Source organism: Rhinoderma darwinii, chromosome 10 (assembly GCF_050947455.1).
Source record: "Rhinoderma darwinii isolate aRhiDar2 chromosome 10, aRhiDar2.hap1, whole genome shotgun sequence".
In the NCBI taxonomy this organism is placed as follows: domain Eukaryota; kingdom Metazoa; phylum Chordata; class Amphibia; order Anura; family Rhinodermatidae; genus Rhinoderma; species Rhinoderma darwinii.
The window spans coordinates 70,853,170-70,866,924 of record NC_134696.1 but is presented as its reverse complement, the minus strand read 5'-3'; the positions used below and the strand labels follow the sequence as shown (position 1 = coordinate 70,866,924).

The window sequence follows — 13,755 nt, the reverse complement described above, 5'->3', positions numbered from 1 at the left end:
ACACTGGAAAATATACACATACAAACTTACCATCTCTCTTTTCTGACAGGATCACAGGTTTCCTGCAGGACGGGCTGTGGATGGAGCTTCCTCCTCTGCTCCTGGACTCTTGTTTACTCTGTGTGTGTAACTAAGAGCAGAGCACAGGGTAGAGGTAGAGCCCAGTGGTGTCCTCTACATGCTGGGAGGGTGCAGTACCCTGTGCACTCGCACAGGTCGCACGTGCCTAATGCCGGCCCAATAATATTCAGATATTGTGAAGTATAGGCAGACAGAAAGACCTTGGTAAATACCACAATTGTAGTTACACTTTAATTACATAATGGTATTCTGCTTAGTATTATTATCACCAGTATTAATAAATGTGTTCCGCCGTGTTCCATCACCAACGTTCCCAGCTTATATTCACTATCTACTTCACCTGATGGTCTGTCTTCCATACTGATGATATGTCACCTAACAACGTTGGCCGCTATGGGCAACACAAGTAATGCGGTCTGGTGACATGCCTTGAGCTGGTTTAGGCTTACCTGGCCTGAAGAAATTTGGGAACCACCGAGAAAAATATTTCATATAGTTTTGTAAAGCACTTTGTGTTAAATGTATTCAATTTGTTCAAGAAGTAAACCTTGATATGCTTAAGTTTTCAATCTTTAATAAAATTTCCAGGCCGAGTTGCTGATGTTCCATATCATGGCCTCAATCTACTGCCTCTTCCTGCTCTTTCCTTGTCCAGATTAGAAGTTTAATCTCTCTTTCTTTTAACAGGTTCATCTTCTTTTTATAATAAAAATAACACCTAAAGGAAAGCAATTGGTTATTTTTTCTCTTCAGTTAAAGTCTACATTTCACACATGGACAAGGAGATAATCCCTGTGTCATTCATCGCCCCCTCAGACCCTGTCCTAGGCATAACATATTTTATGCGTGTTTTGCCCAAAGTGTTCCTTGAAGACTGAGCACAGTATATTTTATATCATTATACATATTTTATTTCATTGGATCACCAGAAAATTGGCCAATGTTTTCTGGGAACTAGATATGTCACTTAACCAGCTTGCCCAGAGAATTCTAAGTTAATAGAAGGGGGTCTTCTGCTCAGTATCCCCATCTCTTTGCCAGAGTGGAGAGCCGTAATAAAAAGTGTTTCCCACACTGGAGGACCTATCATGTTATGCATAACACAGACAACCTATTGATCCTATTGATATGAATGGGAGCTGTGTATTGCCTAATATACCCTGTGGTGGTGCTGCTGGGAAAGCGAACACTTACTGACAGGTTCCTCCACAAATAACAGCTGATCGCTGGAGGTCTCAGCAGGGGGACACTATGTGATCAGCCATTGTCAAGAGACTGTTCTATCAAGTAGGGTTTGTCCATAGCGGAGAACCCCTTTAAAGGAACAGTGTCACCAAATTTTTTTTTTTAATTACAGTTTGATGTTAGTGTTTTATTAAAAACGTTTGTATTAATTTGTGTGTTTGTGTGTTACTTTTTTTATTTTTACACTTTTTCTTCCCTATGGGGGCTGCCATTTTTTTTTCCATTTCTGTATGTGTCGATTAACGACACATACAGACATGGAATACGGCAGCTCCAGTCCATAGGAGTCAATGAACTGGACCCGTCCATTGACTTTGCACTATGGCTCTGTCCTGCGCAGACGCAGGTCAGAGTCAGACAGAGCAGAGCAGCTGTTTGCAGGGAGAGAGCAGGCGCCATCTTGAAGACCAGCTGCACTGCAGGTATGATGTATGTCTCTGCATGTCCCACTCTCTACCTCACAGACCCCCGCTCTCGTGACCCCCGACGGGCCCCCCCACCCGACGCCCCCCCTCCCCCGATGTCCCGTCCCCCCCGAAACGGCCCCCCCCCCGACGCCCACCCCCCCAAACGGCCCCCCCGACTGCCCCCCCTTGTGTGAAGGACAAACGATGAAACTGTACTGGGAAAGCCCTGAACGGTAAATCTCTCTAGTTGTGCTGAGACTGTTTGGGGATGTGACTAATGAACCTCTGAGTCTCAGCACAATTAGAGAGATTTACCGTTCAGGGGTCTGGGAAAGCTGGGTGACCACCATTACCCCTCCTACTGGAGTGTGAGAGGTTCATTAGTCACATCCCTAAACACTCCAGTATGAGGGGTAATGGTGGTCACCCAGCTTTCCCAGACGCAGATATAACCAGGAAAGGGCTGGATGGACGGGCTGAGGGTGCACAGGGTTTTTGGTGACCCCCTCTGTCATGTGATCGGACCTAGGTTACCGGTTCATCAGACGGGGTTCATGTGACTATAACTCTGTCCATAACAAGAGACAGTGCACTCAGGACAAGCCCTGCCCTCATGCCATAGTTGTGTGTTTCTGTCTGCGGTGATGGCGGTGGGTGGCTCTGACACCCGCCTCACCCGTCGGGTCATCTCAGGACAGAAGGGGTGTCCGGATTGGAGACACAGCGCCGCACCTGTCCTCAGGTTGTGTCTGGTATTGCAGTTCACCTCCATTGAAGTGAATAGGACAGAGCTGTAATACCACACACGACCTGAGGACAGGTGCGGCGCCATGTTTTCCTGGACGACCCCTTTAAGACTTTTCCTGTGTGTGTGTGTGTGTGTGTGTGTGTCAGAGTGGAGTGTGCACAGGCGCCGCTGATACTTCATAGCCGCTTATCAGCTGTTTTGAAGAATCAGCGGCGAGAACACACACACACACACAACCCCCAAACACACAAAATCAAGTGTAATCAAGTGTTTTTTATGTGTTTTTTTTGCACGTAAAATGTGCAAAAAAAAAAACATGTCAAATACACGGCGTGTGAACCGGTCAACTGAAAAGTCATTCACTTCACTTTCATCATTCTAAGGCTGGGTTCACACAACCTATTTTCAGGCGTAAACGAGGCGTTTTACGCCTCTATTTACGCCTAAAAAGACAGCTCCAATACGTCGGCAAACATCTGCCCATTCATTTGAATGGGTTTGCCGACGTACTGTGCCGCCGACCTGTAATTTTACGCGTCGCTGTCAAAAGACGGCACGTAAAATAACAGCGTGTGAACATACACTTAGCCTTTTGGTGTGTCCTATAACTTCTTCCAGCTGCAGAATCACACCCAATATGGCTGCCAGACACTGCTTAGCAATTTGAAGACACCTTTACCTGGCTTGTGAGAGGGGGGGGTGAGGTTCCCTCCCACATTTACAGCAGCTGTGAGTCAGGTTGCTTTGCCTTATTCACCTTGCTGTAATTCTGGGAAGTGCTCCCCCTGGTGGCCAACATCGGAAAGCATGTCAAATTATTATTTCATTTTTAATACTTTCCACCATATGGAAAAAAAAAAAAAACACAGCAAAAAACTTAAAAAATATAATAGAAATAAGTAACGACACTTAAAAAAAAAGGTTTAATTTGCGACACATTCCCTTTAAGCTGGTCATAGTCATAACAATTACCATGAATGATAATAGTTACGTGTAGGGTAGAAAAAAACAATCAGTCCCGACTAATGTAAATGTGCTCCATTTGTTAGAACACTTCTCAATCATGTGTCAAAATTGTTATTGGGTGTCCAAAGAAAATACATAAGGGCAATGTAAAAGCACAATATTTCCTACAATATAAGTGTACTCATCCTTTCTGATGCATGTTTATTTAAAAATAAATAAAAATAAAAACAGAATGATGGTTAACCCCTTTAGGACGCAGCCTGTTTTGGCCTTGTGGCCCAGACAAATTTTTCAAATCTGATATGTGCGACTTTATGCGGTAATAACTTGGGAATGCTTCTACCGATCCAAGCGATTCTGAGACTGTTTTCTAGTGACATATTGTACTTTATGTTAGTGGAAAAATTTGGTAGATAAATTCAATGTTTTAGTGAAAAACACCAAAATTTACAGAAAATGTTCAAAAGGTTGCATTTTTGTAAATGTAAATGGATCTGCTTGTAAAACAGATAGTAATACCACACAAAATAGTCACTAGTTAACATGTCCCATATGTCTACTTAATGTTTGCATCATTTTTGGAACGTCCTTTTTTTAGTGTTTGCTTAGGACGTTACAAGGCTTAGAATTTTAGTAGCAACTTCTCAAATTTTCAAGAAAATGTCAAAAGGCTATTTTTACAGGTACCAGTTTAGATCTGAAGTGGTTTTGAGGGCCTTATGTATTAGAATCCCCCAATAAATCACCCCGTTTCAAAAACTGCATCCCTCAAAGTATTCAAAACAGTATTCAGATAGTTTCTTAACCCTTTAGATGTTTCACAGGAAATAAAGCAAAGTAGAGTAGAAATTTCCAAATTAAATTTTTTTTGCTGAAATTAATTTGTAATAAAACATTTTATGTAACACAGAAGGTTTTACCAGAGAAACAGAAATCAATATTTATTTCCCAGATTCTGCAGTTTTTAGAAATATCCCACATGTGGACCTAGTGTCCTCATGGACCGAAAGGGCATGACCACACGTGGCGGAATTCCTCCGCAACTGTCCGCATCAATGCCGCACCTAATCCGGGTTGCGGATTACGGCTGCGGATCTGCACAAAATGTGCAGAAAATTGATGCGGACTAGCTGCTGCGGACTGCGGGAAAAGTGCTTCCCTTCTCTCTATTATCAGTGCAGGATAGAGAGAAGGGACAGCACTTTCCCTAGTGAAAGTAAACGACTTTCATACTTACCGGCCGTTGTCTTGGTGACGCGTCCCTCTTTCGGCATCCAGCCCGACCTCCCTGGATGACGCGCCAGTCCATGTGACCGCTGCAGCCTGTGCTTGGCCTGTGATTGGCTGCAGCCGTCACATGGGATGAAACGTCATCCTGGGAGGCCGGACTGGAGACAGAAGCAGGGAGTTCTCGGTAAGTACGAACTTCATTTTTTTTTACAGATACATGTATATTGGGATCGGTAGTCACTGTCCCGGGTGCAGAAACAGTTACTGCCGATCGCTTAACTCTTTCAGCACCCTGGACAGTGACTATTTACTGACGTCTCCTAGCAACGCTCCCGTCATTACGGGAGCCCCATTGACTTCCTCAGTCTGGCTGTAGACCTAGAAATACATAGGTCCAGCCAGAATGAAGAAATGTCAAGTTAAAAAAGCAAGACGTATCCGCAGCACACATGACATGTGCATGACAGCTGCGGACTTCATTGCGGAACTTTGAATCTCCATTGAAGTCAATGGAGAAATTCCGCCATGAGTCCGCCACTGGTCCGCAACAGACAGAGCATGCTGCGGACACCAAATTCCACTCCGCAGCCTATGCTCCGCAGCGGAATTTTACGCCTTGTCTAAACGAACACTGCTAAATTAAAGTGTAAGTCAATGGACAAACGGCTCCGCTGCGGATTAACGCTGCGGAGTGTCCGCAGCGGAATTTAAGTGAAATTCCGCCACGTGTGAACGTGCCCAAACACAGGCCTCAGGATTTTAGGGCCTGCTTTTTTTAAGATTATATTTTAGGCACCATGTCAGGTTTGAAGAGGTCTTGTGGTGCCAAAACAGTGGAAACCCCCCAAAAGTGACCCCATTTTGGAAACTACACCCCTCAAGGAATTTATCTAGTGGTATAGTTAGCATTTTGACCCCACAGGTATTTTGCTATATTTATTGGAGTTAGTCTGTGAAAATAACTAAAAAACATAGAAATTTTTAATATTTACAAGGAATAAAGAAGAAAATGCTGATTGGACCCACAGCAGGGCTCAGAAGGGAAGGAGCGCCATTTGGCTTTTGGAGCGCATATTTTGCAGGATTGGTTTTCAGTGCCATGTAACGTTTGCAATGCACTGGAGACCCCACAGTTTTTTTGCAGAATATAGTGGAATTAAGCCGTGAAAATCACACTAAAATGTTTATTTTTTTTTTCGTTTTCACAAGGGATAAAGGAGAATAAGCCGCCCAACATTTGTAACACAATCTCTACCGAGTACGGCTATACCCCACATGTGGTCATAAATGTGTTTTTTATTAGAAAATAATTAATCTTTGCAGGACTGATCCTTTTTTGCTTTTCCATTTTAGATTTTCACTCCACGCCTTCCAAACGCCATAACTTTTTTATTTTTCCATCAATAGAATGGTGTAAGGGCTTATTTTTTGCGGGAAGAGTTGTACTTTCTATTAACACCATTTAAAGTATCATGTAATGTACTTGGAAACTGAAAATAAAATTATTTGCGTGGTCAAATTGGAAAAAACTGAGATTCCTCCATTGTTTTTTTTGGGCTTAGTTTTTACCGTTTTCACCGTGCGGTAAAAAAGACAACTTAACTTTATTCTGCAGGTCAATACGATTATGGTGATACCAATGTGATACCAATGTATGTATTTTTTTTATATTTTACTACTTTTACAAAGAAAAAAACTATTAGTTAAAAAAAAAAAAAGTTTTGTATCAACACATTCTTAGAGAAACAACTTTTTTTTTAACTTTATTCTGCGGGTCGGTACGATTACGGCAATACCATATGTATATAGTTTCTTTTATGTTTTGCAGCGTTTGCACAATAAAATCACTTTTCTATAAAATGTAAATATATTTTTTTGTGTCACCATATTCTGAGAGCCATAACTTTTATATTTTTAAGTCAAAAAAGCTGTGTAAGGGTTGGTTTTTTGCGGGACGGGTTGTAGTTTTTATTAGTACTATTTTGGGGTACATGTGACTTTTTGATCACTTTTTATTCTATATTTTGTGTGGGGTGGTGACCAAAACATTGTGATTCTGGCATTGCTTTTTGTTTGTTTTTTTTCGGTGTTTACCGCACGGGAAAAATAACATTATAGTTTTATAGTTTGGGTCATTATGAACGCGGTGATACCAAATATGTGTACTGTTTTTTAACTTTTTCATTTTTTTTTTATAATCAAAGACTTATTTATAGGAAAAAATAATTTATTTTTACACTTTTGTAAAACATTTTTATTCACTTTTTTTTCAACTTTTTACACTTTTTTTACCTGCAGCTCTGATCGCTGCTAGAATACATTACACTACCTAGTAGTGTATTGTATTCCAATTGTCAATGTGACGTCACAGTCACTCTGACAGCAAGTCTACGAGGACCAGCCTCCGGCTGGTCCTCATAGGCTTCCATACATGGCAGACTCGGAAGCCATTATCTTGCTTTCGAATGCCATCACAACCATTGGCAACCCCCACAATTGCATGGGGTCTGCCGATGTGCTACAAACCCCCCTAAATACGGTGATCGCAATCGATCCCCACATGTAAGGGGTTAATTGCCAAAATCTGCGGCGATGAGCTGCTGATCGCTAATAGTGGACAGCTGACCTCCCGTTTCCCGATGCACACGGTCACCGACAGTGTGCATTGGGATCGACACAGTAACTTCCTGTCACTCTGACAGGAAGCCTATCAGGACCAGCCTCCGGCTGGTCCTGATAGACTTCCGTACATGGCAAAAACGGAGGCAAACCTCGTGATTTCGTTGTGAGGTCTGCCGACGTGCTAGAAACCCCTAAAATGTGGTGATTGTAAACAATCGCCGCATTTAATGGGGTTAATTGCCGAAATCAGTGGCAATGAGCCGCTGATCGGCAACAGTGGAGTGTCAGCTGTTAGGGCAGCTGGCCTCCCGGTTCCCGTTGCACACTGTCGCCGACAGTGTGCACCGGGAACCGCGCAGTAACTGTATGTCCTCGTGCGCTAAGACACTGGCTACCAGGGCTTACAGTTGCATCGTGGTGCGCCTAGTGCTTAAATATTTACGTCTATGGCCAGCTTTATACCGTAGATATAGTGCCCTTGAGCTTGTCACTTGAAATATCATCCCAAAACAGATTTATAACAAAAATATTTTTGTGGGTTTAAAAAACAACTTACAATATCAAGATGCAGGACACTACGACAATCTCTATAACTAGAGTAAGACAGACAGCGATTTCCTCCTTTTCTACCAGAAGATCTTCTTGCTCTATAGTGTAGTGCAAGATGGACATGAAAAATGTTTAACTACATACACACCATATTTTTTCTACTTATAGGATATACACAACCATTTATTTCAATGCATCTAAAATGAAAACAAATGAAGCAACTTTGTAAATAGCCTTAATTAAACATTTTCTATAGAATGGCCAGAGCTGAGGCCCGGAAGTAATAGGAGGCCACATGACCAGGGGAAACAGAAATGGGAGGAGCTTGCGACACGAGGCGGAAAGGCGGCACTCTGGTTTGAGCGCCATTCTGTCCGGAAACACAGTGAGCAGCAGTTGTCTCCTCTGCTCTCTCCGTCCTCCGGCTTCCCTGCGTCTCCGTGCCTCCATGTAAATCCAGGATCAGCTGCGTTCTATGGCCAGCGAGCATTGGTCATATTGGCTAAGTACCCAGCTCGCCGGTCTAGTCGATGGCCCGGCTGGGCCTAGCTCACCCGGTCCTGAGGGGGGGGCCTGTTAGTGATTTGGAGGCAGGGGAGGAGGAGATTGCGGGGATCGCAGGATTGCGTTCCCCAGGGCGGCAGCGTTGGTCGAGGAGGGCGCGGGTCCAGTGCAGGGTTGGGAGCTCCTCCAGGGACCCTGGAGACCAGGGGGCTGGGCCCTCACCTGCAGGCTGCAGGCCCCGGTCTAGCAGGAATCTCGCTTCCTGGCCTGATCCCTCGGCAGCAGGTGGTTCAGGCCCCTTGAGGCGGGGGATGCCACCTGGCTCCAGGTTAGTCTCTCCTGGATTGGCAGTGGGCCGCCCTGGCGATGCTCCACCGGGCGGCCCACCTGTGTACAAGATCGTCATCCTAATACTGGGAGGCGGCCACGGTCAGTGGTTGTGCGGGGTATCGGCGGTAGGCGGCGGCCCGCTGACTGTGTGTCGGATTGTTGACGGCCTTCCAGGACTTTGGCGGCAGTAGAGGTAACAGGAGTTGCCCCCCATGTTCACCGTCATTGCGGATTCAGGAGGAAGATGGAGACCATCATGTGAGACAGCAAGATGATCCAGGTCTTCTGGCTGGTGGGATCACAGCTCCTGCGCAGCCCGGTGAGTCTATGTCTTTATCTTATCCCATCCCTGCCATTTTCAGGTCCCCGGGGTTGGGGGGTGAATCTGTGTGTGGCGGGGTGGTTGAGTCAGGTAGTAGCGGGGTAGGATCGGGGGATGGGTCTATAGTGCGGGGGTTATTGGGCAGTTTTCAGGAGTTGCTGTCACGGTGCGAGCAGGTAGGTTTGTAGAGGGAGCCGTCCCCGGTGGCTGCATGGGGTGGTGTTGGGGAGATTCCACAGGGTGTGGGAGGTAGCCCAGTGGTGGCGGGCATGCCGGTGGTTCATGAAGCGGGTGTGGGAGGTGGATCGGGTGCGGTTGGATGATAGGGCCAAGGGGGAGGTGTATGTTTGTTTTGAGGGGACGTTGGAGGCTCATTTAAAATCGGAAAGTTAAGGAAAAGATATGGAAGGATGAGTATGTAGAGATCTTTTCCCTGCTCCCCTTGGAGAAGTTCAATCTAGATAAGCCCAAACGGATTGAGAGTAAAAAGCAGGAAGAGGAGAAACGGAGGTATCGGCTGATACTTCAGACGTTTCTTAATTGGTTGCAGGCTTTTGCCATCTTGGCAAGTGTGATCAGGGAGAAGGCACGTATAATTGCTCGGGCCTTTTTTGCTATATGGACGCCATTGGGGAGGCTTATAGGGTGTATGGGGGTATGACGTGGCTTAGGTATGATGAGCAGTTCTGGCAAAGGAAGGCGGTTCGCCCGAATATACGGTGGGACCAGAAGGATATTGGGTTGTGGTTGAGGGTTATGGCACCGGTGTGTTTTGGGAGGGAGTCCTTTCCAGGGGCGGCCGGGGGTCCGGACAGTATAGTGAGCAGGGGACTGGGTGACAGTCAGGTACTTCCTCAGGGGGTCGTTCGGGCCTTTGTTGGCAATTCAATGAGCGTCAGTGTAAGTTTGGAGCGGGCTGCAAATTTTAACACTCCTGTTCGATCTGTAGTGGGGCATCCCATGGTGCGTCAAGATGTTTTAAGAAAGGAAAGGGGAAAGGAAGAGCAGCAGGTAGCCATGAGAGTGACACAGGTGAAGTTGGGTGAGATGCTTCTGTATCAAAATAGGTACCCTGATAAGGAGAAATCAAGTTTGTTGGAGGGGGGGTTTCGGGTCGGTTTCCGGATCCCCACCCTTCTTATGTTGTCCCTTTTTCGTTACGTAATTTAAAATCTGCGCGGGATTACCCGACGGTTGTGTCTGAGAAATTGAGTAAAGAGGTGCGGCTGGGGAGGATGGCAGGTCCTTTTTTGTCCCCTTCTTGACACGGTAGTCTCTAAATTGGGTGTCGTGCCTAAGAAAGAGCTCAATATGTTTCGGTTAATACATCATTTGTCGCATCCGAGGAGGGGTTCGGTGAATGACGGGGTTGATCTAGCGCTTGAGTGGGTTCGGCAGTATGGTTGGGGAGCTCTCATGGCGAAAACGGACGTGGAGTCAGCTTTTCGTTTGCTTCCAGTGCATCCCGAGAGTGTTTGGTTGTTGGGCGGTTACTGGGACGGTTCATTTTTTGTGGACAGATGTCTTCCGATGGGCTGTTCCATTTCCTGCGCCTATTTTGAAGCTTTCAGTTCATTCTTGGAATGGGTGATTTGTGAGGTGGCAGTGGTTGCCTCCGTCATCCATTACTTGGATGATTTCCTTTGCGTGGGGCCGGCGGGCTCACCTGTTTGCTGGAACGTGTTGGCAACGGCGGAGTGGGTGGCTGGTCGTTTTGGAGTGCCCCTCGCAGCAGACAAGACGGAGGGTCTGAGGTCGGTCCTAGTGTTTTTGAGAATCACGATTGATTCCGAGAGCATGGAATGCAGGCTCCCTGAGGAGAAATTAAAGTTGTTAGTAGGCAGGGCGTGTCACTTGAGGAAGATTAAGTTGCAGGACATGCAATCTCTCCTGAGGGAGGTTAAACTTCGCTTGCCGCATCATGCCTATGGGGAGGATTTTCTGTAAACGTTTGGCGAGGGCTACGGCGGGAGTGAAAGCCCCACATAATTTTATTCGGTTGGGGGTGGAACATCGGGAGGATCTGAGAGTGTGGTGTGACTTCCTGGGGAAGTATAATGGGAGGTCGATTATCATGGCCCCGGTGGTTGAGAATGTTGATTGGGATTTGTTCACGGATGCTTCAGGGAGCGTGGGCTTCGGGGCCTATTGCGGGGGGCAGTGGTGTGTGGGTCAATGGCCTGTTAAGTGGGTGGAAGTGGGTTTAGTACATAACCTGGAATTTTTGGAGTTGTTCCCTATTGTGGTGGCGGTGACTATTTGGGGGTCAGGTTTAGGAATAAGAAGGTACGTTTCCATTGTGATAAGATGGGGTGGTGGTGGCAATTAATAATGTTGAAAGTACACTGCCTGTCTAAATGTTTAAAAATTGAGCTTTATTGAAGAATTATTATAAAAAATAGGGCACTAATTGCCAAGGATCTGAATACAGGCATTGGCAACACAGATCATAGATGCCTTATGGAGTGTAGACGATAGCCAAATACTGGAACACTATGTTGCAAGTGTCTGAAGCAGAATGGTCATAATTAGCCTATCGCTACAACACTCCACAAACGTAGTGAGTAAATAGTAGTTTGCCTGGTTGCCACAAACAAGCAAGATTCCCAACGCATTTCTGTGCCACTATACACATAGAGGAGCATCCTCAGGGGTATAAATTGCCTTGATCTACCTAACTGACGGCCAGCACATATTATGCTGTGAAATTAGGTTTCCGCCGTAAAATCTAAATAGCTGCCGCTCAGCACATATTATGCTTTTGTGTTTTGGTTTTCCGGCATGCACTAGACACTGATGACTGGTCTAGCACACGCCGGGGAAAAGATAGAGCCTTATACGGCTATAGCCCCACCTACCTTGATCGCGTCTGCTGGCTCTGAACCAATCAGTGACTGAGACATCAAAGCTGACACCCACTGAAAGGGACGGCCCCATGGTAACGGCGCGACCAATAGAATAGACGCATACAGCATCAATAGTCTCTAGGGGAGCTTCAGGCGGCCATGTATACACTGCTAGACAAAACTAAAGGAACTGAGGTGATTAAGGAAACAACATTTAAAATTAGAGAGTTCACAAAACTAAAACCCAGGCAACAGGTTATAATGACACTTGGAAGACCGGATGTAAACACCCCCAAACGAAGCATGAGCTGGAAGGAGCATAACCCTCCCCCCCCCCCGGCAGCTGACCGATTAGAAATAAAGCATCCAGAAGTCAACCAACCATCGTGCATAATGCATCTAGTCCACTGGAGGTGGGGATACATAAGGGGAGTGAGGATTTTGCATACATATCGGCGTATCATAATGCCTGAGAGCAACTGGAGATACGTAGTGGCGATAGGAGGAAGGAGGGCAGCAACAGAGAATTACAAAAAGGGAAGTTAGGATATTTGTTCATTAAGGCCCAGTGATTTGATGGTTTGCATCCTGAGAATCCACTGGGCCTCCTTTTGCAAAATCCGCTTATCCCAATCACCCCCTCTTACTGGTGGTAGAACAAGTTCCATCCCTTGAAATTTAAGGACAATTGGGTCCCCTGAATGGCAATCCAAGACATGCCTAGATACCGAGGTATCATGCTTCCTGGTAATATCACATACATAGTCCCTAATTCTGCACCTAAACTCTCGTTTGGTTTTGACAACATATTGTGTCTCACATACACAAGTAATGAGATACACTACCCCTTTGGTGAGGCAGTTTATGAAAGATCTCATATTGCAAACTTCTCCAGTTGTTTTGCTCTTAAAAGTTTTACTTTTCCAGATGGAACTACATGCTTTACATCCTCCACATCGATGCGCTCCCTTAAAGGGGTTGTCCGAGATATATTTTTATTTTAAATTTAAACACACAATGCACACATTAACTATTGAATAATATACTTACCTGTGCAATCTTGCTTCTGTTCTCCGTTCTGGCAGCTCTTTTCTTCCGATCACATGTCTTCTGATGTCACGTTTTCTTCCTCCTCCACTGTCGTGTCGTATCCCGATCACATGGTCTCGCCCTAGCGAGACCCCGGATGGGATACGACACGTCACTGGAGACGTGTCGTTTCTGCGGGTGCCCGCCCAGCCTATGCAGCTTTTCACTGTGAGCACACCTATGCGTGTTCACAGTGAAAAAAGTGAAGAGGGACGGCACCTGCGGACTACAGAGGTACAGTGGCATCTGTACTTTTAGTTCTTCCCCTATCAAAGCCTACACATAGTAGGCTTTGATAGGGAATTATACAACACGATGCAGCACACGGGTTGCATGCAGCCCTTGAGGCTGTTATCTGCGGCCCACGGGACACCGTACACTGTTTAACAACTGTTTCCCGACCGCTGGCTGTATTTTTACGGCCAGCGGTCAGGGACGGGTCCTTAAAACCCGAGCTATAGACTTTCTACGGCTCGGGTTTTAACTTGCTGCCCGCGCGATCGGGCAGCTGAATGTCAGGGACCCAGAGGAGAAGATAGAAGCACTTTCTACGGCTCGGGTTTTAACTTGCTGCCCGCGCGATCTGGCTGTCAGTGACTGCCAGGGACCCTGAGGAGAAGATAGAAGCAGCTTTCACTGTTTCTGTCTTCTCCGATGTCTTCTTACACAGCGTTCAATGAACGCTGTGTATAGGAATAGAGACAGCAGCAGCGGCGCTGTCTCTATTCCTCCCGGTGATCATGTGACTGGTCACATGATCGCCGGGTGCCGTTAATGGCAGACTGCTGCTGGATCTTACTAGACACAGCCCTATTA

At 45.9% G+C, this 13,755-nt stretch overlaps 1 long non-coding RNA gene across 2 annotated transcripts in view; it reads right to left on the bottom strand.

The window, feature by feature from the left end:
• Window positions 1–643: 643 nt before the first annotated feature.
• LOC142661485 (uncharacterized) overlaps window positions 644–13,755 on the bottom strand; it is a 109,215-nt gene continuing 96,103 nt past the window's right edge. Inside the window, exon 4 of one of the 2 annotated variants that reach the window (XR_012850746.1) lies at window positions 644–799. This is a non-coding gene — a long non-coding RNA (uncharacterized LOC142661485). Of the gene's footprint in view, window positions 800–7,880; window positions 7,947–13,755 lie in introns of those variants that run through there. The other variant, XR_012850747.1, reaches the window with a different exon arrangement.